This window comes from Sceloporus undulatus, chromosome 6 (assembly GCF_019175285.1).
Source record: "Sceloporus undulatus isolate JIND9_A2432 ecotype Alabama chromosome 6, SceUnd_v1.1, whole genome shotgun sequence".
Lineage (NCBI taxonomy): Eukaryota > Metazoa > Chordata > Lepidosauria > Squamata > Phrynosomatidae > Sceloporus > Sceloporus undulatus.
The window spans coordinates 38,781,642-38,808,562 of NC_056527.1; the positions used below are offsets into that span (position 1 = coordinate 38,781,642).

The following is a 26,921-nucleotide window of genomic DNA, read 5'->3' on the forward strand; positions in this document are numbered from 1 at the left end:
CTTTACTTCTGCACAATCATACCCAAGCTTGGACTGCAGGGATGAAATTATGTGTGTATTTTACACTGAAAGCAGCCAGATTTGCTTGACTGGGATTGGATTTGGATGAAGGACAGGCATAAATTTAGGCTACACCAGAGCCACACTTACCTGGGAGAAAAATCAATTAAATTCAAGGGCCTTTACTTCTGAGTAGACTATCATTGTCCTATTTACAATGCACTCCTAGGTATGTTTCACCCGAGGTCCCATCATATTCAAGGGAACTTGCACTCTAATAAAGGTGTAATATCATCCTAAACCCACAAAACAGTGATACCTTTTTTTCCAACCAAATATTGCAAAGAACAATATCATACAAAAATCCATCAAACAGTGATATTTTTGGATAATGTTGTATTTGCTATATGGCCAGTCTGACTAAGTTTTGATAGGTTTGTCTAATAAAGGAGTTATGTAAGATTATGGTCCAAAACACACTGCAGAAATAAGCCAGTTTGAGACCGCTTTCACTGCTCTAGCCTAATACTCGAGGATGCTAGGGGCTGTAGTTTTGTGAGGCATTTACACTTCTCTGTCAGAGAGCTCTGGAACCACAATGAACTAAACATCCCAGGATTCCCTAGCATTGAGCCAGGGCAGTTAAAGCGGTACCAAACTGGATTATTTTTGGAGTGTATTTGGGACCCTGGACACAACCAAAGCCACTACTGTCCCCATACATGTCAAAGGGACAGCGAGGATTAATAGTATACAGTACTCCCCCCCCCCCCAAAAAGAAAGCGAATGTCAGAGAAGATTTTTTTTTGCAGCATCCTACCTGCCTCTGCCGCATAGCCCAGGCTCTTGCTTTTTGCGGGGCTCTGGGTTCGAATTCATCTCGGGAAGGTCTTTTTCGTGCTCTGAAAACCACCTCGCGATGTGAGATCCCGGTTCCAAAGCGGCGTCTTCTCTTTCTTCCCTTGCTTCCTAAAGAGGGGCTTTGTCAAAGGAGGGGGGGAGGCTAATCCTTTTTAATACAAATTCTGCCCATTTCGCAGAGCGGTCTGGAGAGGTGGGCAATGCAGAGAAGAGGTTGAAATCGGCAAGCCACGGTTCTACGGAAGGACAAACAAGGCCGGCAGGGAAGGGAACCCAACTTGGGCTGAGTCAACAAGGTTTGTTGGGAAGAAACACAAGCCTCTTGTTTATCCAAGGCAACGCCGCCAGCGGGGAGCGAGGCAGCTGGGCCTTGGCTCATTCTTCTTGGGGGCAGTTTAGAAAGGAGAAGTCGAAGGATCGAGACCCCCACTTTGGGCTGAAGGAAAGTGGCTGCACTATAAACCCGGGGATCTGAACTAGAGGAAGGAAAAACAGCTTTTTGGACTATTGCTTTTAGAGCCATGTGAGCCGAGAGAATGCAAACCGGTTGCACACTCTCGTACCCTTGACTCGAAAGTCAATTGGGTTTTCAGGAGGCAGACAAAGGATTATTGCATCGTGGTTTGAGCCTTGGACGAGGACCCTGGAGGCCAGGGTTCGAGTCCCCGATCGGCCCTAGAAACCCTTGGGTGCCCTTGGGCGAGTCACACCCTCTCAGCCTCAGAGGATGGCCGTGGCAAACCCACCGCTGAAGAAACTTGGCAAGAAAATCCCAAAATAGGGTCGCCAGAAGTCGGAAACGCCTTGAAGGCACACAACAACCATAACAAACCTGTGTGTGTGCACACAAGGAAGCACGTACACATCTATGCACACACACATACAGTATATAAGCATATATGTGTGTGTTGTGTTGTGTGCCTTCAGTACACACACACGTATATACACACACATATATATACACATTCACACACAAACACAGATACATATATAGAGATATACAGACATATATACACATATATGCGTATAGTACACACACACACACACACACACACACACACACACGGCTTAGTGGTTTAAGCGTTGAACTACGACTCTGAAGAGCAGGGTTCGAGTCCCACTGAGTGACTTTAGGCAAGTCACACTCTCTCAGCCTCTTCAGGGGGAGACCATGGCAAACCTCCTCTGAACAAATGTTGCCAAGAAAATCCAGTGATAGGTTTGCCTTAGGGCTGCCATAAGTCGGGAAAGACTTGAAGGCACACAACATATAACACACACACACACACACACACACACACACACACATCTTTGCTCACTGCCATCTTGCTATTTAATTTGCCCACAATGGGAGCCTTCTTGCTCCATTATTAAGCCGGGGATTTTTGCGTTTGACGCCCAGCCTGGGAAAAGGATCGGACCCAATGTCTTTATGGCGAATCGGACTGAAACCTCTGATTCCACTCGCCTAAAAAACTAGAACTGGAGTGCAAAAAGGCCCAAGGAATTCCCGTCCTGGCCTTGTTCCTCCCCGCGAAACAGCGGACAGAAAACCCGATCCTTTGCAGCCCTGAAATACGAGACCTTGCTCTTTCCTACTTCTCAGGAAGGAAATCTTTTGGATCCAGCAAGATCTCCAGCCTACTCTCGGGTGCTTGGCTGCTTGGATCAACTCTTTGACCTCCGCCTTTTGGAAGTACAATTCAGCCTGAAATGAATGGAGTTCAAAAGCCACGTGTGAATGGAGCAGACCTGTTTTCAGAAGTGAAAAAAGGAAACTCTCAGGTTTTATGGAAGGCTCTCTCAAGCCCCGTTGAATTCAATGGGGTTTATTTCAAGGTAGACAGGTACAGGATCGGGACACAGGGTTCTTGGTGATCCGGGAGCAACCAGAAACCTATACTCAAGCTGCAAAGCGGATATCAGTCTCTCCTTGGGCTAAATAAAAACTGAGTCATCGCTAGAGTAGAACCCCTAAGAATGGGGATTGTCGGGTAACGCTATCGGAAAACCCATCGGGTTTGATGGCTTTACTCGAACGCCTTTGGACTTTGAGATCCAGAGTCTAGGCTGGAAAGTAAAATTCTGGGAAAAGCAATGCCTTTGACCAATAAATCTGTTTGGGAGACAGGAGTGGGGAAACTTTCCTTCCCCACATAAAGGGAGTCTTGTCTTTAAGAGAAACAGATTTATTTGAGCAGGCGCTTTTGTTAACAACAACAGCAACAACAATAACAATATACTTATTATTGGACTAACTGCTCCAGCTGAGGTCGAAGGTTTCTATATTTTTCTTCTACACAATATACACTCTCATTATGAGGGTAGGAGACTGAGACTGTGGTCCAAAACACACTGCAGAAAAAGTCTAGTTTGAGACCGCTTTGACTGCCCTGGCTCAGTGCTAGGGAATCCTGGGAACTGTACGTCTGTGAGACATTTAGCCTCGTCCTCTGTCAGAGAGAGCTCTGGTGCCGCAATAAATTACAGTTTAAAGTTTAAACTGAGCCAGGGCAGTTAAAGCAGTCTCAAAACTGGACTGTTTCTGCAGTGTGTTCTGGCCGTTATCAAAGTTTTAAGTAATAATAATAATAATAATAATTTTAATTAGGCAATGGATGTGCGGATGGCACAAAAAAGAACAAGAACTGATTTCTTTCCCCATATGCTTCAACATTTCACAAATGAAAACCAGGACAAAAATAACTGTTTTGGAAACAAAATGATGCTAACCCTGAATCTTAAAAAGGACCTATATTCTTCCCCCTCACACTCTTTATAGAAACAAATCTGGGCTGCATCCACAAGGCAGACGTAATCCGGTTTGACACCGCTCTGGTGCCCCAACAAACTACAGTTCCCAGAATTCCCGGCCATGGACCCTTGGCAGTGAAAGTGGTGTCAAACCGGATTATTTGTGCCCTGTGGATGCGGCACATCTGTAGTTGAGATTTAGCCATCACGACTTTACCACAGTGGGGGGGAACTAGAAACTGGAGGAGGACTTGGCAGATTTTTATTTTCCTCCCAAACTTGTTTCACTACAAACTCTTTGTGGCACCTTTGAGACCAACTGAAAGAAAGAAACTGGCAGCATAGATATGTCTGTCCCTGGCTCTCCATTCACCAAATGCATCTGAGAAAGCAGATTGAAGTCTAGGAAAGCTCATGCTGCTAACTCCTTTCTTCCAGTGAGTCTCAAAGGTGCTACAAGATCCCTCTATATTATTATTGTTGTTTTATTATTGTTGTTATTATTATTATTATTATTATTATTATTATTATTATTATTATTATTATCATTATCATTATTATCATTATCATTATCATTATATCCAACTGCTTCTGAGGAAGTAGATTGAAGTCTACGAAAGCTCATGCTGCTAACTTCTTTCTTGCGATTAGTCTCAAAGGTACTACAAGATCCCTCTCCATCATCATCATCATCATCATCATTTTAATATCCAACTGCATCTGAGGAAGCAGACTGAAGTCTAGGAAAGCTCCTGCTGCCACCTTCTTCCTTTCAGTTTAGTCTCAAATGTGCTACAAGATCTCTCTACGTACTGATTCTACAGACTAACATGGCTATGTCTTTGCATTGTTTCACTACACTTTATCTTAAATAACCCAGAATGTTTGGCCATTTTGATTGAAAGACGGAAAGAACCCGAAGTTGACCAAAGCCCCCCAAACAGAACCATAAAGCTGTCTGGAGAATTAACACTCCTGTGTCTGTCAGTAGCTGGTTTATTTGCGTTTTCCCTCTGGTTTGTTGATATTGCGACCCCCCTTCCGACCCTGGCCCTTTACTCTCCTGAGTAACTTCAGATCTCCCCGATTGGGGATTATTGACTTTGCGTTTCCAAGCCTACCTCTCTCCGTATACATCAAGATTTAAAAATAAAATTAATTTTTTAAAAAAAAATCCTTTAACATTTCCATTTATTTATTGCAGAAAAAAATATACAATGCTATTTACAAAAATAAAAAAACAGTCATAAAAATAGGAATGCATTTAGACACCGGATCTATTTGCATTGTAACATGGGTCATCAATAAATAAATAAAATTGTTTATTTTTTGGGTTTGTTTGTTTGTTTGTTTGGCCCTCCCTCTTTTCTATGCTTTTTATCCAGGGAGGAATTTTTTTTTTAAAAAAAAGAACAAAAATAAAACAAAAAGAGGCAGGGGATAGGTTTCCCTACAAAAGTTTGAATCGATAATGTTTGACTACCCTATTTTTTAGAAAAATAAAATAGACCCCCCCCTTACTCCTCCCCTCTTTCTCGCTGGTTCTCAAAAGTGTATTTCGGACTGTCCTTAGATCTGGAATATATACCTATATTCCTATATGAAAAGGAAGAAGGGGGAAGTCCACAGTCACGTATTTCCTTTCACTAGTGGCTCATAAGGTCTCTTGGGAATGCATGCATGCAAGAAGAAGAAAAAATTAAGTATGGAAGGGGGGAGAAGTTAAATTCCAACATTCTTCGTCAAAATAGAGGGGGGAAATAGAAATCAACCGGTTCAGTTCTCTATCAGAATGCAGAGATGTCTGGTAGGCTAAGCTCAGCCTCCTCTCCTTCCTCTGGATCAGGCACCTCACCCTCCGAAGGGACCTTGGCTCTCTCTTTCTCTCTCGCCTCCAAGGCTCTCCCCAAAGGATCTGTCCTTGGCCAGGATCAGCTTCCAAATTTCCAAGAAAATCCTTGGCTTTATAACGTCTTAGGAAGGGGAAGGAAAGGCGAAGGGGAGAAGACCCCCGGATCCAAGTGCAGAGTCTCTAGAGTGTCCATTTTTCCCTCCTTTCCTCTCCTTCTTTGGGAACAGGTCATCTGCAAAATAACCAGAAAATGAAAAGTTAAGAAGCAAGAGTTACTGGAGAGGAAAAAAGGCAAGATGCAAAATGCAAGATTTCCAAGGGGGACCTTTGTCCAAACCCCCCCCCCAAATGTAGGACAGACCAAATTGGAAAAGAGAGGACACTGCCAAAGGAAAAAGCATCAAGACACTGCCAAAGGTAGGACAGTCAAGAAGTAGTAATGGAGGCTATCGCCCAATAGAAGCAGAAAAACAATCCTCCAAACTAAATCATGCCATTTTTTGAACAGGCTCTTTAGAGTCTAAAGATAAGGGCATACATCTTAGGCCTGCTCAAAAACGGAGGACCTTTTGGATTCCCAGAAGGTGGAAATGGAGGATCTGTCCTGGAAAAGGAGGACCAAGCCTGGACACCCTCCTCCTCACACCCTGGCAATAGCCCCAGACTTTGCAATCTTCGATTCCAAAGTCGGGTTAGAAACCATGTGCCCTTTTGAATAATAATAATAATAATCATCATCATCATCATCATCATCAACCATGTGCCCTGGGTCTTTTGGGTCCTTTTTCGCTCTAAAAGCGAAAAACATTCCTCTCAAGAGACGGGCATGCTTTTTAGTCCTGCTCAAAATGGAGGCTATATTTTGGAAGCAGAAGGTGGAAATGGAGGAGAGGACAGGTCCTGGAAAAGGAGGACAAAAAGTCTAGTCCCCTTGCTCCCGCCCCGGCAATAGCTCCAAACTTTGCAATGCAATGCAATGCAAAAATGCAATGCAATGCAATGCAAGGATCCCAAGCGCTGTGTTCAGAAACCATGTGCCAGTGTTGCCTTGTGTCTTTTGAGGGAGGGAGGTGAAGCACAAAGGAAAAGAAGGGGGAGAGCGATTGGGGGCTAGGCATGAAATTAGGAAACGCACAGAGGGAAATGTCACGCATATCTAAGGGACTGGAGGCTATGAAGTGGCGCAGGGAGGGGAAGGGATATATGATCCCCCCGCCGGAGCTCAAAACAGAGCTGCAATGGTTCCTTGGCTTGCAGGCTGCCTTACTCCCGAGGAGGAACGACCAGCAGCTCTACCACCTGAGCACCCTTGGGATCCAGCGTGGATCAAATCCCTGCCCCATCAAAGGGTGGAAGGAAGAGTTTGTAGCCCTGCTCCCTCTGCATTCGGAAAGAGGGAGACAGAAAACGCTTCGGGGCTTTGGGATGGTGGATCGGGGCCGGCAAAGGTACTGAAGCAAAGGGGACCAGATCTCCTAAGCTCTAAAGAGGGCAAGACACCCAAAAATGGAGGAGGTTCCAGAAGAAGGGAGGCCACGACCTAAGAAAAGCTCAAAACGCCCATAGAAATGATTGTTTCTTAGTGATGCTCAAAATGGAGGGCATTTGGGACTTCTTACTGGACCGAAGGTGGACATGAAGGACGTGTCCTGGAAAAAGAGAACCAAGGCTGGGAACCCTGTGCTGGAGCATACAGGGAAGCGGTGGATAGTGAGAACCACGACCTCCAAAACATTGTTTAGAGTAGACCCAAACAAAGCAGATCTGTCGAATCAATGCTGGAATGATAAAACAACAGTTAGGGGGCAAAAGCAATGGATTCAACCGGTCTCCTCTGCTTGGGGCTCCTAGTAGAGGCCAGACCTTTCCTGGCTTTTGCTCTACAGCAAGAAAGGAGGATCTGATCGCGATCCTCAGAGCACCTCTGGATCAAGCAGTGTCTTTTCCTCCTGCAATTCAAGGCAGCTAGGAGGAAGAGAGAAAAAAAAAACCCTCCAAGCACGGCTTTTGGTTAGTGCTTCCATCCTAGCGATAAGGTTTATTTGGAAGGAAGGCCAGAAGGGCTTCAAAATAAAGCCGAGACCGCTTTACTTTGGCTCTCAGGCTTCCACAGAGAAAGGCAGTCTTCCCCCAGAGATTCCTTTGCTCAACACAGACATCCACACTGCAGGAATGATCCAGTTGGAGATCTCTTTAATTGCCATGGCTTCCTACTATGGAATTCTGGGAATAGTAGTTTGTTGGGGCACCAGAGGTTAAAGTGGTTTCCAACTGGATCACTGCTGCAGTGTAGATGCAGCCATATATTGCAGCTTCCCATCCGAAATGGTGGAGTTTTTGCCCCCGACAGCAACGTACAACCCGACACCAAAGTATCTTTTTTGCTCGGAACCGTTGAGCTGTGTTTTCCTAAGAGGCGTGAACTGTGAGTAAAGCTGCCGCCCCAGAAACTGTAACCCTGTGTTTGTAAATTTCCAGCTCCGCCGGATTTACTTCCCAGTTACAGGGTCTTCAAGCAACTCACACGCCTCCCACACTTCGAGCAATCTATTTTCCTTTATGTATCAAACATTTCCCTTTATCTCTTTTATTACACTTTTAGAATCACAGTCTATTCCTGAAGGCTAACTCACTAAGTCGGGCTCTAAACGCTGCAACCCAGCCTTTCCATTCAAAGCCATGTGCCACCTCTTCGTCCCAAATCCACTAAACCCAATAAAATCAATTCGATGTACATAAGCCCTGGTTGAACCGTTTCCACCAATGCAATTCTAACTCTGGTTAGAACAACTCGATTTGCCCCCAAACATTTCTAAGGTTTTAACCACTTCTCCGGGGATGCCAGATTAGAAAAACATTTCCACTTCTTGCCAGGTCAAGATGCAAAAGCTTGCAGCATTAGTTCTGAAGTGGAAAATGTACAGAGAAGCCCAAAATAGGAAGTTAGACTGGACTATCAGGGAATTCCTTGAGAGTAAGAGCCATTGAAAACAACTTTTGACTTATTTCTCCGTTAAGATCAGTGTTAGAGCTGCGGCCAGTCGCTCCTGGAGTGACTCCACCGAAACCAGTTGGTTGTAACTAACAAGTTGCATTATTTTCAGTGGTTCTACTCTAAGTAGGAGTAACCTTGGATTAATTTCAGCCTGTCCTACTTGGCAGCAACAAACGCTCACGCTCACTGACATGAGCCCTGAATCCCTATGAAAATGACTGCAGTTACAATCTTGGAAGCTAAGCGGGGTCAGTCCTGGTGAGTTGGATGGGAGACCGCCAACGCATATCAGATTGCCTATATTCCAGAGGCAAAAGTATTACTTACCTAAACAAAAAACCCTATGAAATGCATGAGGTCGCCATAAACCGACAATCGACTGTGATCCAAAACAAACTGCAGAAGTAATCCAGTTTGAGACCGCTTTAACTGCCCTGGCTCAATGCTAGGGAATTCCGGGAATTGTAGTTTATTGTGGCACCAGAACTCTCTGACAGAGAAGGCTCAATGTCTCACAAACCTACAGTTCCCAGAATTCCCTATCTGGGCCAGGGCAATTAAAGCAGTCTCAAACTGGATTATTTCTGCAGTGTGTTTTGGAGCTTAGTTGAAGGCAAGCTGCATCTAGTGGTAAAACACACACTACTGGTTGCAGTGATACTGGACGGTGAGGTTGTTTAAGAAAAGTATTCAGGGTGGGAGAAACAAAACCTCTAAACAAGCATCGGCCCCACTGGGCCTGAAAAGCCTACTTCGGCCAGCTACTAACAGGCCAACAAAAGTTTGAATGTGATCTTAGGAATCCTAAACCATAAATCGCCCCTTCCCCAAACCTTTAGGAAGCTTATCCCAGGGGAATCCTGGGAAAGAAAGGAAGGAAAGAGACGTGCACGGAGGCTCTGAGACTTTGGCCACTCTTTCTCACTGTTGCTTTGCATTTCCTTAAGAATCAAAGAGAACTTCCGAGTGGGTGGATTTGAAAAGTCCATAACTTTTGGGTGGGACTTAACGGAGAGAAAACTTCCTCAATAACACAGACAGAGTGCAAGCCAAGGGCACAGGAGCCACTTGCAAGATGGTGCATTATGAGGGGCAGGCTTTCCACTGAGTAGGGATCCTGAGCTAGCATGGTGTTGTGGTTGACCAGGGCTCGAATCCTGGCTTGGCCATGGAATCCCACTGGGATTTTTTGAACAAGTCACACTCTCTCAGCCTCAGAGGAAGGCAATGGCAACCCTCCTCTGAACAAATTTTGCCAAAAAATAAAAACAAATCAATTATAGGTTCGCTTTAGGATTATCATAAACCATTAACGACTTGAAGGCACACAAATACAGCAACGACAAAGGGATCCTGAAATCCAAGAGCACTCCCAACAGAAAATGGGCATACAATTAGTGCTGTGCAGGCTCATGGGGGGTGGACCCATCTCTACATTGTGTGTTTATGTATATTGCTGTCGTAAAATGTGCCTACGAAGTCGATTCTGGCGACCTTCATATGGAAAGTCTATGGGTTTTCTCGGCAAGATTTGAAAGGAGGTTTGCAAACTCTCTGAGGCTGTGAGAGTGTGACTTGCCCAAGGTCACTCAGTGGGTTTCCATGGCTGAGTGCGGATTTGAACCCTGGTCCCTCAGAGTCCTACAGGCAAACCATTGCACCACGCTGTCTCCTTCTCTCTCTACCTGTATTTAGATATATATCTAGATCTATGTGTGAATCCTGTTAGTGAGAAAGGGCATGCTTTCTTTCAAGTGGAAACTGCCCTTTAGCTCTAGTCCTGTGGTCCCCAAACTGTGGCCTTTAAGAGATTTTGGACTTCAGCTCCCAGAAGCCTCAGCCATGTTGGCCAATAGTATAGTATTCTGGGAGCTGAAGTCCAAAATCCCTTAAAGAGCACAGTTTGGGGACCACTGCTCTAGTCTCTTTGGGATGTAAGCTCCAATCTCTTCCAAAGAAACATGGGGCAAACTTTGGGTGGCAAATGTAAGACTTCTTACATTTTACTGGGTTTAGGTGAAGGTCCAAACAGTTTCCCACCCTCCTCCTGATTTTCAAAAGCTCTCTTTCTATTGAACCATGTGAGGGCCACATGTATATCTGGGTCTCAACCCCCACTCCTTCCAATAACCCCTTAAAGTAAATTAATGGGGATGTTTTTAATCCGGATCTCAGGTGGAGGGAAGAAGGTGAAATGGGAGCTGGGGAGGAGAGTAAAGCTTGGTCGACCTTTCTGGAATGCAGGAGGACTTCCTCAGGAGAGCTTAGCCAGCCCCAGCTAGAGGACCACGACTCTGCCTTCCTCCTTCTGGTTTCCCACAAGAGACTCCATCTATCCCTTAGCAAGGTCCCTCGCAATGCTTCCTTGGAAGACAAGGGAGAGCAGGTTCTGTTCTTCCTCGGCCCTCGGGGTTTCCCCAAGTTAACATCTCGGCTATCTTTCCCTTTGAGGATCCTCCCTTGTCCAGTGGCTCTCCTGGTTGGGGGATTCGGGGACTTGTAATCCGAGCAAACAATTCCCCCCAAGTTTTGTAACACGTTTCGGGGATGGGGAATGCGATCAGAGGAGAGGAGGCCCAGGGAAAGCAGCAGCTCCAGCCAGAGGATGGAAGCTGGAGGCAGCCTTGTGGCGAGAACCAGAAGCCTCCTCTCGGCCTCCAAGGAACCTCGGCCTCCCCCTGGATCCCTCCAGCGGCCTGCTTCCTTCCTGCTTTTTTGTCCTTCCCTCCTCTCTTCGCTCTTCCTTCGTCATTCTCCCTTCTTTCTTGCTGTTTCCTTCTTTTGTTTGTCCTTCTTCTTTGCACCATCCCTCTTCCTTCCTTCCTTCCTTCCTTCCTTCTTTCCTTACAATCCTTCTTCTCCTAGCATCTTCCTTCCTTCCTTCTTTGCATCCTTTTTTTTGGCCTTCTTTCCTTCTTTCCTTCCTCTCTCCCTTCCCTCCCACCCTCCCCTGGTCTCTCTCTCTCTCTCTCTCTCTCTCTCTCTCACCCTCTTCTCTTCTCCTTCTCTCTCAGTGGGAGGCGGACATGGACCAGGCGCCCTCCATGCGCCAGAGGAGAAGGCGTAGCTGAGCGCTCGTGGGCCACGTAGGAGCAGCTGGCCATCTTGGAGTCCAGTCGTCGCTCTGCAGCACCTGGTAGAGGAAGTCGATGTAGCGGGCGGCCAGCTTCAGCGTCTGGTCTGCTCAGCTTGTCCGAGGGCAGCGTCGGGATGATCTTGCGCAGCGCCGCGAGGCTCGTTCAGCGACTGGGTCCGCTGCCGCTCGCGCCCGTTGGCCATCACCCGCTGCGTCTGGAGCTCCTGTACGACTGAGGTGCCCCGCCGCTGCTGCTGCCCCGCCCCCGTGCCTCCTCCCTCCTCCCACTTCTTGCCCCGCTTGCCTTGGGCGGGCTGCAAGGCTCCTCCGAGGGGGCGATCCCGCGCCGGGACCCGCGCTGCCCCCGTGCTTCCTGCTGCCGCTGGCGCTGCTGCTGCCGCCGCGGCCCGACGAGGCTCCTGCGGCTGGACCTCCGCTTGCGCCCGCCTCGCTTGCCCGGAGCTGCTGGAGCTGCTGGCGATCGGGCTCCTCCTCGCTGTTGCGGCTGTCCTCGGCGGCCGGCGAGAGAGCGAACTTGACTCGTCCTGCGGCGGAGGCGCCGGCTGCATCATCTCGGGGGGCCCTCCGAGTGGCCTTGGGGGAGGGACAGCAGGGAGGGAAGGGAAGGGAGCAGCAAGAAGGGAAAGGAGGGAAGGAAGGAAGCCAAGAAGGAAGAAGGAAAGAGAGAGAAAGAAACAGGAAGGAAGGAAGTAAAGAAGGAAGGAAAGAGAGAGAAAGAACAGGAAGTAAGTAAAGAAGAAAGAAGGAGAAAAAGATGGAAGGAAGGAGAGAAAGAAGAAGGGCAAGGGAAAGAAGGAAGGAAGGAAGGAGGAGGGAGGGAAGGAGGAAGGAGAAGGAGGGGGGATGCCTACCCAACCAGCCCCCTCCCCGGTTGGTCCTTGGCTCCCCAAAGAAGAGGAGGAGAGGAGGAGGCGGAGGAGGCGAGGCTGGCCAAAGGCGGAGGGGGCCGGGGGGGGGGAAGGCGCTGGCGGCGGAGGCCTCACTTGGGCGGGAGCCGGAGCCCTGGGAGCCCTCTCGCCAAGGAGAACGAAAGCCCCCAAAAGAAGGGAGCGGGAGACCGGGAGAGCCCTCTGGGTGCCTCTCTCTCTCTCTCTCTGCTTCCTGGCGCCGGCCCTCTCCTCCCGATGGCTCCTTAGAGCTGGCTGGGTCGGGGAGCTCCACGCTCGGGAGGCTCTTATAGCTGCCGGAGGGGGGGGGGGCTGGGGGCCGGAGGGCCATTGGCTGCAGGAGGGGGGAGGGGGGCTTAGAGAGCGAGAGAGGAGAGAGAGAGAGAGTTTCGCGACCCCCCCTCCCGCGACCGTTAGCCAAAGAGCCTCCCCCCAAAGTCCCTCTCCTTTGGGGAAAGGAACCAGGGCCCTCCCTCCCTCCCTCCCTCCCTCGCTGGCTTTCCATTTCGGACAGAGGCTGCCTGGCCCTCGCCGCAGAGCCCTCCCTCCGACGCCGTTTCCTCCCAAACTTCCTTCCAAGAAGGCAGCCCAGGGCTCACATCGAAACCTCCTCGGAACAAATCTGGCCAAGGAAGCCTCATAAGAGTTGAACTTTTCCAAAAGAGCCCAGCAGGAAGTCTCGGGCTGCCTCCACACTGCGGAAATAATCCGCTTTGATCCCGTTTTAACAGACATTTTGGAAAGGGACGCCCCTGCTTTTCCATCGGGTTCACAAATCCCAACAGAGAGCCATCCGTGATCCCTTTCTTGGCCAACCGCAAAGGCGCAATAGACTCTTTGCAAGCTTTCGAAGCTCCATGGGCTTCTTCAACAGGCAAGAGGTTGCAAACCAAACAGGAGGAGAAAAAATAAGCAAACAACTGGAGATGTTAGATGCCTGCATGTAAAGATGGTATGCTGGGGGGATATCCTCCTTCTGGCCATGCGGAGATAGGGAGCTTTTCAAAGTCCAGGCCATTTAAAGTCCATTTGCATCTCCACAGGGACCCCTCTTTGGCAATCCAGCGTGTATCCATTTCAGTGAGGTCACAGGACTCTTTGGAGTCTGAAGACCCCTAACATCCCAAATCCACCCTTTATCGGGCCAACCAAAATGCACAATAGACCTATTGAAGGTGTTAGCTATTTCCTCCCCTCCTGGATGGCTTTGAACACCTTGCCTGATGAAGAAGCCAGTGGGCCTTGTGCCTTTTGGTTGGCCCCCTAAAAGGACCACTGTTTGGTGCTATTTCACTTTGCTATATGGCCAACACAGCTACTCCTGAGTGAATTTCTGAAGACCAGGGTGCGATTCCCAGCTCGGCCAGGAATCCCATTGGGTACGACTATGAATAAGTCACATACTCTCAGCCTCAGGGGAAGGCAATGGCAAAAGCTCTTCGGGCCAAGAAAACCTCAGGGGTCGCCAGAGGTCTGAAACAACTTGAAGACTCACAACACACCCACATTCACAAGGGACTGGCCTGGGGACAGGCTTCGAAGGGATGGGAGGTGCTTTCTTTCAGAGGATAAACCAGAGTGGCTTTCAAGCTCTCCCCAGATATTTGAATTTTTTAAAAATAAATAAATAAAGTGGAGCATTATTTCTGTTTGATCCTAGATATGGGAATCCTTTAACTATTTCAATTTCCTCCTTGTCTAGGTTAACTTGTGTCTTTCTTCAGTGGTCATTATTTTTATTGTGTCTTTCTTCTGTGGTCATTATTTTTGTTTTCCTTATGTTCGGCATCAGACCTGCTTTTGCACTTTCCTCTTTGACCTTCCTTATTAACTGTTCCAATTCCTGAATGTCTTCTTGCTAATATTATGGTGTCCTCTGCATATCTTAGGTTGCTAATGTTGCTTCCTCCTGTCTTCACTCCTCCTTTTTCTGATTCTGATTCTGCTTTTCTTATGCTGCGGGTTTACTTGTGTTCAGGTTCGTGGGCTGATTTTAAAAGAGCTCAGAGACATCTAGCTCCCCCTCCAACAACGCCCCATATATTGGAATAGTTCCCAATTCAGGGGAGAAGATCTCAGGGATAGGGAGCAAGAAGGAGAAGAAACAAGGAGGACCCAATGAGATGGGAAGGTGTCTTCTCCTTCTCCTTCTCCTCTTCCTCCGCATGGCCTCTATGTATTTTGCCCTGGGAAAATAAGTTTTGTAACTTTCAGTGGAACTCAAACTCTTGGGAAAAAGGGACAACTTTATAACAGGAGTATTATAAAGCCCCCAGAGCTCCTTCCCTCCGATCTATCTTGCCCTCCTCCTTTTGCGATTAATTTCATTTCAAATCCACCTTCGGATATCTATTCTCATCTTCCACTTTCTCTTTAACCTTCATTCGGCTTCCCGCAGATCCATCCTCACTGGGCTTACCTTCTTGTCCACAAAATAAAAGCAATCGTTGGAAAAGACGATCGAAATGAAAAGGGGAGTAGGAAATCCCTGTGTTAAGAAGAAAATACACACATTATTCAGATCACGACAGGAGAAGGGATGGCTTCTTCCTAACCGCCTTGATGCCTGCTTTCTCTCTCTGTTTCTCTCTCTCTCACCAGCACAGTCAGTATCAATATCTATATCTATTATATCTCCAATTGTTTTTCCTCTCCTCCTGTTTGGTTTGGAACATCTTGCCTGATGGAGCTGCGAAAGCTTGCAACAAGTATATTGTGCATTTCGGTTGGTCAAGAAAGGTATCAAGGATGGGTTTTTGTTTGGATTTGTTCAATGGACAACACAGCTAGCCCTGCATGTTTTCTATATCTATATATCTATATATGTATACATATATACTGTACTATGTATATGTATATTTAAGTAAAGTTAAGGGACACAATTTGGTATTATATATCTCTATCTATCTATATACACATATACATATGCATGTATGTATATAATAGATATCAATATTAGATAGGTAGATAGAAAGACAGGCAGATAGACAGACAGACAGACAGACAGATAGAGATATATAATACCCAATTGTGTCCCTTAACTTTACTTAAATATACATAGGTACATATGTATATATGTATATAATATGCATATATTATATTATAGCATATATATTTACACTATCTATCTATCTATCTATCTATCTATCTATCATCGATATCTATTATATACATATATTCATATGTATGTATATAATAGATATCGATATTAGATAGGTAGATAGACAGAAAGACAGGCAGACAGATATATATATAATACCCAATTGTGTGCCTTAACTTTCAATAAACGGGGGAAATGTCCACCGCCTCTTCGAAAAGGATCCTTTAAAGGAACCGAGAATATCCAATATTTATTCCTTTTAGAGTTTAAATTAATATGTTTCCTTAAAACTCTTTTATTTGTGAAAGCATGAAGACCAAATCAGCTGGAACAACCCAAATACCTTTCTTCAGGTGTCTGTAGAAAGTTTGTCCCCACTGTAGAAAGTTCTGAAGCCAGTTCAGTGTCAAAGCAAAACAAAACAAAATCCAACGTGATTCCCAGCCAAAGATCCTGTTTTTCAATTATCGATCGGTGAGATGGACTGTAAGGGATATACTATAGAGCTAGATGTAAGGCACCCATCCATCGCCTTCCTTGCTTCTTTCCAACGTAGGGAGGCCTTTTGGAGGAATCCGGATTGTCCTACTTTACAGGCAAAAAAATCCACGCGAATCCATAGACCTGTTGTTGTTGTTGTTGTTGTTGTTGTTGTGTCTATGGTGACTCTAAAATGGGAGTTTTCTTGTTTTGAACGGATTTACCTTTGCTTTCTTCTGAGGCTGAGAGAGTGTGACTTGCCCAAGGTCATCCCATGGGTTTCTATGACTGAGCCGGGATTCGAACCGTGGTCTTCAGAAAACATATCCAGCAGTAGCTGCGTTGGCTGCATAGAAAAGCACAGTCTCATCCCAGATGCACCAAACAGGGATACCTTTGTGGGGCCAACCAAAAGGCATAATAATCCATGGTCCTTCATCACTGAGCAAAGGGACTTGGATGTCCTAGGATAGCTTTTCTCAGGTTGCTGCTCTCCTTACTTGTGAGCCTCCAACTCTCCTATGCCTCAGAACCAGACTGGGGGGTTATGGGAATTGTAGTCCAACACACCTGGAAGGTCCCACGTTGGGCAAGGTGGTTCAGCTTATGGCAAGAGAGACATTCCTGATGGGGGAAAACCAGGCTTGGCCATTGCTAAACCATTACTGAATGGGGGCAGTGGTATTCATATTTAAAAAGAAAGAAAGTGGGTGTCAACTTTAACCTCAATTATGAGACTGTGTGGCAATGAGTGAGTCGTTCTCTAGTGGTTGCATGATCTCAGGGTGACCCATAGACTGACTTCTGACAAAGTGGATCCATTCTGCTACCTCCTTAATAGCCATGTTCCTATGGTATGGAATCCTGGGATTTGTAGTTTGGCGAGGCACTTATCCCTCTTTAGCCCACCTCCCCTGAACTACAGCATGATGCTCTCCTAACAAAAGTGTCCAAAGTACCCCACCAAACTACAAAGCATCCATAGGATAGCGACTTGGCTGTTCAAGTGGCTATAACTGTGCAGTGGGGGTGCATTTAGGGCCACATGCTTCTCCCCCATAGAAGAATGCTGACGAAAGGTCCTTTCACGTTGCACAGTTATAGCACTATGATTTCACTTTAGCATGCATGGCAATGTCTTGTGGAATGCTGGGTTTGTAGTTTGGTGGGGCATCAAACTATAAATTCCCAAATATTGTAGAATTCAGAATACTACGGAATTCTGGCTGACAATTCTAAAGACCCTTTCCCTAAAATGTAAATCCTGTATTCCATAGATGCTGCCATGGCAGTTCAAGTGGAATCATAGCCTATCACGGTGTAGTATAAAAAGGTAAGAAGTGATGCATCTGATGTATGTGATTTCATGGTGACTTTCTACAGGGAATCATCAAGTTGGAAGAAACTCCAAGGGCCATCTACTCCAACTCCCTGCTATGCAGGAACTCACAGTCAAAGCATCCCCGACAGATGGCCATCCAGTCTCTGTTTAAAGACCTCCAAGGAGGGAGACTCCTCCACTCTCCAAGGGAGTGTGTTCCACTGTCTTACAGCTCTTACTGTCAGGGAGGTCTTTCTAATGTTGAGATGGACTCTCTTCTCCTGTAGTTTGAATCCATTGCTCTGGGTCCTATTCTCTGGAGCAGCAGAAAACAAGCTTGCTCCATCCTCTATATGACATCCCTTTAAATATTTAAATAGGGCTGTTATCTCACCTCTTAAACTTCTCTTCTCCAGGCTAAACAGACCCAGCTCTCTAGGTTGCTCCTCATAAGGCATAGTTTCCAGACCCTTCACCATTTTGAAAGGACTCATGGAGGAAAGCACTTATGAAGAGGCCACTAATTTCTTAGTTTTCTTAGGCAAGGAATACTCAGAGGTGCTTTTGCCAGCTCCTTCATCTGAAGCATAGCCTTCAGCAGTGGTATTCCTTGTGGGTCTCCCATCCACGATCTAAGCAGGGTTGGCCCTGCTTAGCTTCCAAGATCAGGTGGGATCTGGTGTCTTTAGGGTAGGTAGGCCCTGAGATGACAATTCAGCAGATAAGCACTAAAAGTGCCCAAAAGAGGCAAATGCTACCCAGAGGGACTGAAGTTCCTCTTCTTTTTTCGAAAGGTAAGGATCAAAGAGAAGCAAGAGAAAGGGAAAGGAAAGAGAAAAAAGACCCCAGGAATCCCAGTCACCATAAGCCTGAAACAACTTGAAGGCACAATCATCATCGCCACCGCAAGGCTGCAGTAGAGCTCTCTGCCCGAGAAGTCTAAATCCCCCTCCCAGCATCCCATAGGAACCACAGCATCCCATAGGAAGGAACCACAGCAGCGAAAGTGAAATGGTAGCGTACTATAAGCTGTGCAATGCGACGCCCCCCCCCCCTTATTTCACAGCTCCTCTGCAGCAGCATCTCAACTCTGAGAGCAGTGACAGGACCAGAAGAAAAGAAAAGAAAAAAGAGATTGGGTGGGAGCATGCGAAGTATCTTTCTAGATGGGCAGCTGGGACTCAGTCAGGAGGCTGGCACAGGGCAATGCCAATTGAAAAACCAAAGAAAACTGGGGAGATGACCTGTGTATAGGTGAAAATGCCCTGCATTCAATAAAAGTGGGGTACAAATGATGATGATGATGATGATGATGATGATGATGATGACAAGTCCATTAACTGGAGGGCAGACAGAATGGAGTGGGATGGAGAGCCAAAATCCCTATTTACGGAAGGCTCTTTGCCCCAGCTTCATTCTTAGAATGGAGGTCGCGATTCTGCTCAGTCCCTTTGGAGTATACGTATATGTATTCTCTTTACACGTGTAGTTCCATTTCCACGCCAGTCTAATGGGTGTCGACTTATGGCGACCCTCCTAGTTTAATACTCAGTATTTTTTTTCCAGGCCAGAAAAGAATCAGAACTGTTTTTGTCTGTTTCGTCTTCTGAAACACACATCCAAGTACTAACCAGGACTGACCCTCCTTAGCTTCCAAGACCAGTCGGGATCTGGTGCTATGTATTTAGGCCCTGTTTAAAGGGCTGCGGAACGATGACTTGGCAGCCAGATGCTACGTACCAGTGGGTTTCAGACGTTAGAGAAACCCTTCAGGAAAGGCACAGGTGAGCTTGGGCTTTAGTTTATGGGAAGCTGGTTCGTTCCTTGAGGCAAATCCTTTACTGGACTCCGCTTGAGGACACTGAAAGAAACATGACAAAGACTACTTGGTGTCCAGAAATAATCCTGTTTGAGACCGCTTTAACTGCCCTGGTTCAGCTCCCTGACGTCTCACCAAACCACAGCTCCCAGCATTCCCTAGCATTGAGCCAGGACAGTTAAAGCGGTCTCAAACAGGATTATTTCTGCAGTGTGTTTTGGACGGTAGATAACTGGCCCATTCAGGACTGGGACGAGCTTCTCAATATCTCTGGTTAGACAGGGCTTTTTCGATGATGGCACCTAGTTTGTGGCGCTTCCTTCCAAGGGTATTCAGAACTGGTTCCTTCCCTTTAGAGTTTCTGAGAGCACTTTATCTGGCATTCAGCTGGGCAGGGAACCGTCCAATTAAAAAGATTGTATTTACAGCGCTTTATAAATAAAGGTTAATAATAATAATAATAATAACAACAACAACAACAACAACAACAACAACCAGTATTGGCATCCCGAACCATTTTTACTCCTCTTTCTTTCTTTCTTTCTTTCTTTCTCTTTCCTCCTCTTCCTTTCTCCCCTTCTCCTTTCCCTTTCCCTTGCCCCTTTTCTTTTCTTTTCCTTCTCATTCTCCATTCCTTTCCCTTCTCCTTTCCCTTTCCCTCTCCTCCCTTTCTCTTTCCTTTTTTAAAAAATAAAAAACTGCTTTGTTTTTTAACACCCCCCCCCCCCCCCCCCCGTCTGTTGAATATTGTGGGCTGGGGGCTATCAGTCGGAGAGGCGATAAATATTTCTAACAAACAAACAACAGCACTTTGTTGGTCTCCCGTTCCTATCATTCCCCCTCCATGTCCCAATGGGCAGGGATGATGGGCGTTGCAGTCTGACTGTGACACCAAAAGGTGTCCTCATGGATTTCTTTTAGCGCAGGCACACAAACAGCAGCTCCTGGGGATTTCAGAGGGAGTCAGCCTTGCTTGGAAAAGGCTCCAGAATGGACTTAGTGACCATATGTTCTGCCACTGACTCACTCCCCCCCCTCCCAAAAGTAATGGGATCAAATTACAAGAAAAGAGATTCCACCTAAAGATGATGAAAAACTTTACTGTATGGAAGATTACAGACTGGAATAGACTGGTCTCTTCTACTTCCTTTGAGGTCTTTAAAGAGAAATTGGATAGCTGTCTTTCAAGGACTGATGTAGGTATTCCTGCATGGCAGGGCGTTGTTGGACTAGTCTAGATGACCTTTGTGGCCCCTTCCAGTTCTGAAGCTTTGTGGTTCCATTACGACTACTAAAACATTTCTCCCCTAAAAGGATCGTGTGGAGAAAGAAGCCCTCTGAGCTAAATTCTCTTCTCCTTCTTACCTTTCATAAAACTGATCCTTTCATAAAACTTTAGTCGAGTTTTATGGGCACTTTCCCCCCCAAAAAGGGTTGGCACTACAACTCACATGGATAGAAGGGGGAAACCTCCGCTCCCCCTAAGTAGGTGGTTGCAGGAGTTTGCCAAGTTTTTAATTTTCCGCTAACACAATTTTCCTCTGGCATTTTGAATCCAAATGTCCTCTTTGCTTCACAGCACCAGAGCTTTTAAGTTTTCTTTCCATTTTTCTTTTTCTTTTTTCTTTCTTCTTTTCTTTAAATAAATAACAGCCAAGTCGATCGCATTATCTGAAACTTTACCTACTCCTATCTAAATACTCAACCCAATACATGAGATGGAGCTTGAAAAAGAAAAGAAAGCCACAAGTCAGTTGTGTGTGGGGGGGGGGGGGGGGAAAGGAAAAAACCGAACCCCTTCAAGTGTTGCCAATGAAAAAAAATATAACAATCTCATATTGGAACCTTAACAACCCCCGCCTCACAATTGAAAACAATTGCCAGCATCCTGGAAGCGAAGCTGTAGTTAAAACCTTAAAACGAGGCCTGCACTTTTTCCCCTTTGAAAAACAACACTTTTTTTCCAGCCATTTTCTTCTTCAAACTTCTTGAATAAGTCCAAGAGGAGAGATATGGTGGTTTAGCTTTTCTGGACGGTTTGGAGAGAGAAAAATATCCCTTTCCATGGACCGCACGCAGGTCGTTTTCACAGTCACAGCACCTGAAGTTACAGTATTTGCCCCCTTCTTCTTTTTTCCTTAAATTGGTTTGTAAGGAGACATTAAAATCTCACTGACCATTTCGTCTTATTAAACTGAACCCTGAATTTGAAGAGGGCTTTCCTCTTAAAACATTGGCATTCACCTTATCAGTAAGAGTCACCCGAGACACAGTTTGAGGCTATTTTACAGGTAGGCTTTTTAAAAACTAGAACACCCAGAATCCCCCAGCCATCATGGGTATTACTGTAGTAAAAAAGTAATGGTTTCCAAACTCTCTGCTTGCATAGTTTCTCAGAATCAGGCTGTATCCACTACAAACACAAAGGGGCTTACTTCCAGTAAATATATAAGTACTGTAGAATATAAGAATCAAGTTGCCAAAAGAACAAGGGTGTAGTGGTGAGGTCGCTGGACTAGGATTTGAGAAATCAAGTTTCTAATCCCCAGTGAGCTTCATGACTCAGTGACCTTTGAGACAGTATTTGTCAGGCTGGCCTACCACACAGGGTTGTTGTGAAGATAAGATGGAAAAAGTGCATTGCATAGTGACCTGAGTTCAGTGGAGGATAGGTGGAATATAAGTGAAAAGAACACAGTGCATTAGAGGAGTCCTGTTGGAGCAATCCAGATGCCCATCCACTCATAGGACAGATTAAAAATATAGCCAATTAATGTAATAAAAATGTCTAGTTCATCACCCCTTTCCTAAAAAAAAGGGAGGGGGGGCAGAAAGGTGTCCCCTTAAGGTCACAAAGAGGCCAAGAAGGTATCAACCTTCTCCACTGTTGGTTCCTATCTACTCCTTCTGTTATACCATGAAGGGGAAATTGTAGACATCCAAATGTTGTTGGATTCTGATTCCCATCAGTTCCAGGCAGCATTCAGTAGTGGCTGGAGTTGATAGGATGGAATCCAACATCTTCTGAAGGATTCTTACAGTGTACAGTCCCTTACTTTAATGTTGCATGCTCTACAAATGTTTCACAATCTACTAATCCATGCATATGTAGACGTAAGCTCCACTGTGAGGAAGGATGGGGAACCTTTGGCTCTCCAGAAGTTTTGGACTTCAACTCCCCAAAGGCCCAGCAACTAAAGGATTGTAGGAGCTATAGTCTACCATCTAGAACCCCACCCCCCAACATTAATATATTCAGTATTGCAGCATTAGCAAATACAACCTAGTATCACCATATGCAAATATTATGAAGTAAGATATTTTAGAATGTGCATTTTTAACAGTGAAGGACAACCTGTGGCACACCAGAATATGTTTGTCTGCTATAGTTTGAACTATAGATGTCTTCCTGACACATCAACAATTGGCTTTTCCATCTCAGCTGAGTTCTAGAACTGACTTGATGTCTATGTGTGTGTGTGGGGAGGGTGGTGGTGGTGGTTGAAAGGTATCTTTGAGAAACACATCGAGCTACCCTCTCATTGGAAATATGGAAATGATGGTATACTTTGAACCCTGAGTATCCCTTGGAAGTAAACTGTGGTGAAACCAATAGATCTAACATTGAACTATGTGGGTTTAGCACAGACCAAGAATAAAGTAAGTACAGGACCAAGGCTGCAATCCTATCTGGACATAAACTTCATTAAGTATAGTGGAACTTATTTTGGAACAAGCACACTAAGAATTACATTGTAGATCAGTTAAAGATCCAGCATGAAGTAGACTTGAACTTGGAACTTGAAAGAGCCAGGTACTAGTCCTTAGTGAGCCATGAAAACTCACTGAGTGAGCTTGGTCCAGCCATTCTCTCTCAGCCTGACCTACCTCACAAGGTCACTGTAAAGTGTGGAGAGGGTCATGTATGCCAAATAGGTAGTTTTGCAGGAAAGGTGACTCTAACAAATATATACATTTGCAATACTACAGTTTAGAGATCTGGCTATGTCAACTCCTAGTCTTAACTTTAAGAAATTCAATATTAATTCATTAATTCATATTAATTCATCTGATAGAACAGTATGGCTTTTAAAAAAATTACTTTTAAGATACATGTTTCTCTTTTCAAGTCCAAACAATGAGATACTGAGAGGAAATCATATGAAATGGATTAGCCTTCTTTTAATATGTTCAAATGTATGAGGGCTGCATTCTTAATCACCTTCTTTGGCATTAAGTTCAAATGAACTCCAGATACCTGAGTTCCTTTTCAGAAAATCAGAATTTGAACGTTAAATCTGCAATCCTAAAATGCTAACATAAAAAAAGTAAACTCCAGTGAGGTAAATGGGACTTACCTCTGTGTACATTCAATGTGAATAATTTCCAATGTATCATTATTTTATGCAGATTAAATATCATTTTAGCATTTTTTTATGTTGCCAGTAGGATGATAATGACAGCAGAAGGGAGGGAGGGAGGGAGGGAGGGAGGGAGGGAGGAAGGCTACTTGTAAGCTTTTAATAGAAGACTATGATAGAAGTGAGCATTCAAGAAAAGACAATGTTGATTTTGATAAAATTCAAAAGAGGCATTTTTAATTCAGACTTCTGGAAAGAGAAAAATATATGACTGACAACTGTGTTCCCATAAAATCTACATTTAAAACAAAGAGCATGCAAATATGGGTTGAACATGGCTATTCTGAATCAAGAGCCTGGAATTCATAATTTTGACTAGTCTTTTCTTTTGTTTTATACACCAGGCACAGCATGGCAGACAAGAAAGCCTCACTGAAATCAAATTCCAGTCAGAAGCAGTAAATGGAAATCAACAAGTTCAATGAGTACATCATTGCTTTTTTTACTTAGTGTTGATAATTCAAAATGCTAAGTCAGGAACTATGATTTCTCCGATCTATTGATAGAAAGTGGGGTGTGCTACATAATCCAAACAATCAGTGCTTTCATCTCTGATGAGGATGTGATCAGATCCAGTGTGTGCTTCATCCTCAGATCAAACGTTAGTGTGCCACAATAATTTCAGTGCAATATACAGGGTGATCTGATATGCCTGTGGACTCATATACAGTGCTCCATTTTACTGAAATGGAAACTGCACCCCTGAACTGCTATGCTGAACCAAGACATTTTGCTACCTGAGGCAAAGAACAAGATTCCATCTCCCATTCCAACTACAAAAGCCAACTAGACAGGGCACTGAATCCTTCTTCAGCACTAATGATGGGACAGCATCTTCTGCTACACCTGAAGACTCCAGGTTAGCTGGCCATAGGGCACACAGCTCAGTCATTCTGCACCTTGCTGCTGCCTCCTAACATTTGCTTCCTGAAATGACTGCCTCAATTTGCAGGACAGGTTTTAGTGATTACTATTGATTTTAGAAAGGACCCCATTTTATAGTAAAGAGAAGGACTGGAGTCATTCTGGCAAACTCTTAGACTGTCTTGGGCCTCCAGTCTATTTATTAGTCTGGACCTTGTCCAGAGAGAGTCCTGCATAGCATAGAATCCCCTCACAACTGACCCTTCCTTAGATCACTATCTGATTTTTTTTGTCAACGAAGCCATAAAATGAAGGAAAGCTATTTAAATATCCAAGACATCAAATGCTTTTAAGAAATTAAGATGAGTTTTAGGGGGGAAAGGAGCTCAGTGGTCTATGAAATTTAAAAAGAGGCAATAACCAGCTGTCTGTGTGACCAGAGGCAAGTTTGACTTTGGTCAGCTTGACCTGGGTTGAATTTCTCCTCATTCCCTTCACTTACAAGACTAGGACCAGGGTCGGCTAAGACTTGGAAGAAAGCCCTTCAAGAAAGGAGAGACTCTCTGTAGAGGTACAGCATCATATCTATGGGAGCAGAACTGGGACATTACTGGATGGCAAAACTGTGTCTCTTCATGTTTGTTATTAGCTTTTGGAATGAATGGATTGTTAGATTGACCTGAAATTCTTTTGGGATTTCCAAATGGATTCATTTTGTGCCAAGAAAATCAGTTCAGGATCATAAAAAATTACAAATAGCCTAGCACTCATTTAAAAAGAAAGGACTATTATTACTGGAAATGCTAAAGCATCCCTGAGAGATATGCCAACACGTGTAACTCAGTCCTATGAGGGTTTACTCAGAAGTAATTTACAAAAATCAAAAGGGGTTATTCAGTATTGCCAGAATTAAGATGTTTTATATCCATTTACTTAGAAGTAAACACTGTGCTTTTGATCACTGAGAACAGAATTTAACAGTACAGGATGTGTTTTAACTGTCTAATATTTTGCTTTTTCAAACCTATTCTAAATTAATGGATGCCATATAATTTCTCCCTAGATTTAAATGTTATCAATAATCGCTAAAGGAGACTTCTTCTGCAGTTCATTATAACTTATCTATAATATAGGTTCTGTATGGATATGGCTTAGATCCAGCCCAACAGACTCTATCTCCACATATAAACCTGCTTGTGTTTTGAGGTCTTCTGGGAATGTCCATCTATCTGTCTCACCATCTTCAAAGGTCCATCTGGTGGAAACCTGGGAGAGAGTCTTCTCAGTGGCTGATCCCAGGCTCTGGAACTACTTTCCTAGAAAGGTTAGACCAGTGGTTTCCTTGCTATATTTCCCTATGTAGCTAGAGCCTTTTTTGTTTTTGTTTCAGCAAGCCTTTGAAGATTGACTATTCATGGGGAAAGTGTCTGTTCATAATGTTGTCTGTACTTCTTGTGGTTTTTTTTAGTGGGCATGCTTTCAATTGCTCTTAAATGTATTGTTAGATTAATTATTTTAAGATGGGGAAAAGGTGGTGGTGGAGAAATGATATGATGCTGGTGATACAATTCACTTGTTGCAATCCAGGATGTACACATGTGTATGTGTATGTATACTTATTTATTGGTTTTGTATATTTATTTATTGCACATATATCCTGCCTTTAAAATGGGGTCCAAGGCAGCTATAATACTATAGTTCATAATAGCAAGTATTATAATAATATAATACACTAGTTTACAATTTAGATAATTAGGCTCAATTTTAAAAACAATTTAAAAATTATAAATATTTTAGAAAATCAAAATTTAGAGAGTAATAATTAAAATTATAGCCTCAAAGGTGGTAAAAAGAAATAAGCTGACCGGAACAAAGACGTATTTAGTCTAGGATTCTAGTACCACAGTGACAAACCAAATGACCATGAGATGCCCATGAGAACCCAACAAGACACAAGGTCCCTGATGTCTTCTGCAAGGAGTGGGAGATTAGAAGACTCCATTCATAGAGATAATATATAACCATTTTGACCAGCAACCACTGATAACATTATCTTCTATGAGAAGGGACAATAATGAATATAGGCAATGGGGTTATTTTGAGAACTAAGGTAATAAGCATTCTACGGCATGTAGAAGATGTTCATCATCTTCTTTTAAAAACAGATAAAACATTATCTTGACTATTCACATCCATTTGTTCTGATAAGCACAGATATACACACAGAATTCTGAAGACTTCAGAAGCAGTAAGGAAACTACACATGCAAAGGATGCACATTTGAAGTAGATCAGAGACATTGAATGGAATGGCTGAGAAATTTCAATGGGTAATTGAACCTTGATCTCCAGACTTGTAGTCCAACACACTTATTTACAGTATTCTCTACTGTTCAGATTTTGGGTTTCAGATAGTTTGGTTACACATGTTGTTCATTCTAAGAAACAAGAGCACTGTTGATCTTCTATCT

At 44.5% G+C, this 26,921-nt stretch overlaps 1 pseudogene; it reads right to left on the bottom strand.

Annotated features, from left to right (window-relative positions):
* Positions 1-11,472: 11,472 nt before the first annotated feature.
* LOC121932947 overlaps positions 11,473-26,921 on the bottom strand; it is a 28,570-nt pseudogene continuing 13,121 nt past the window's right edge.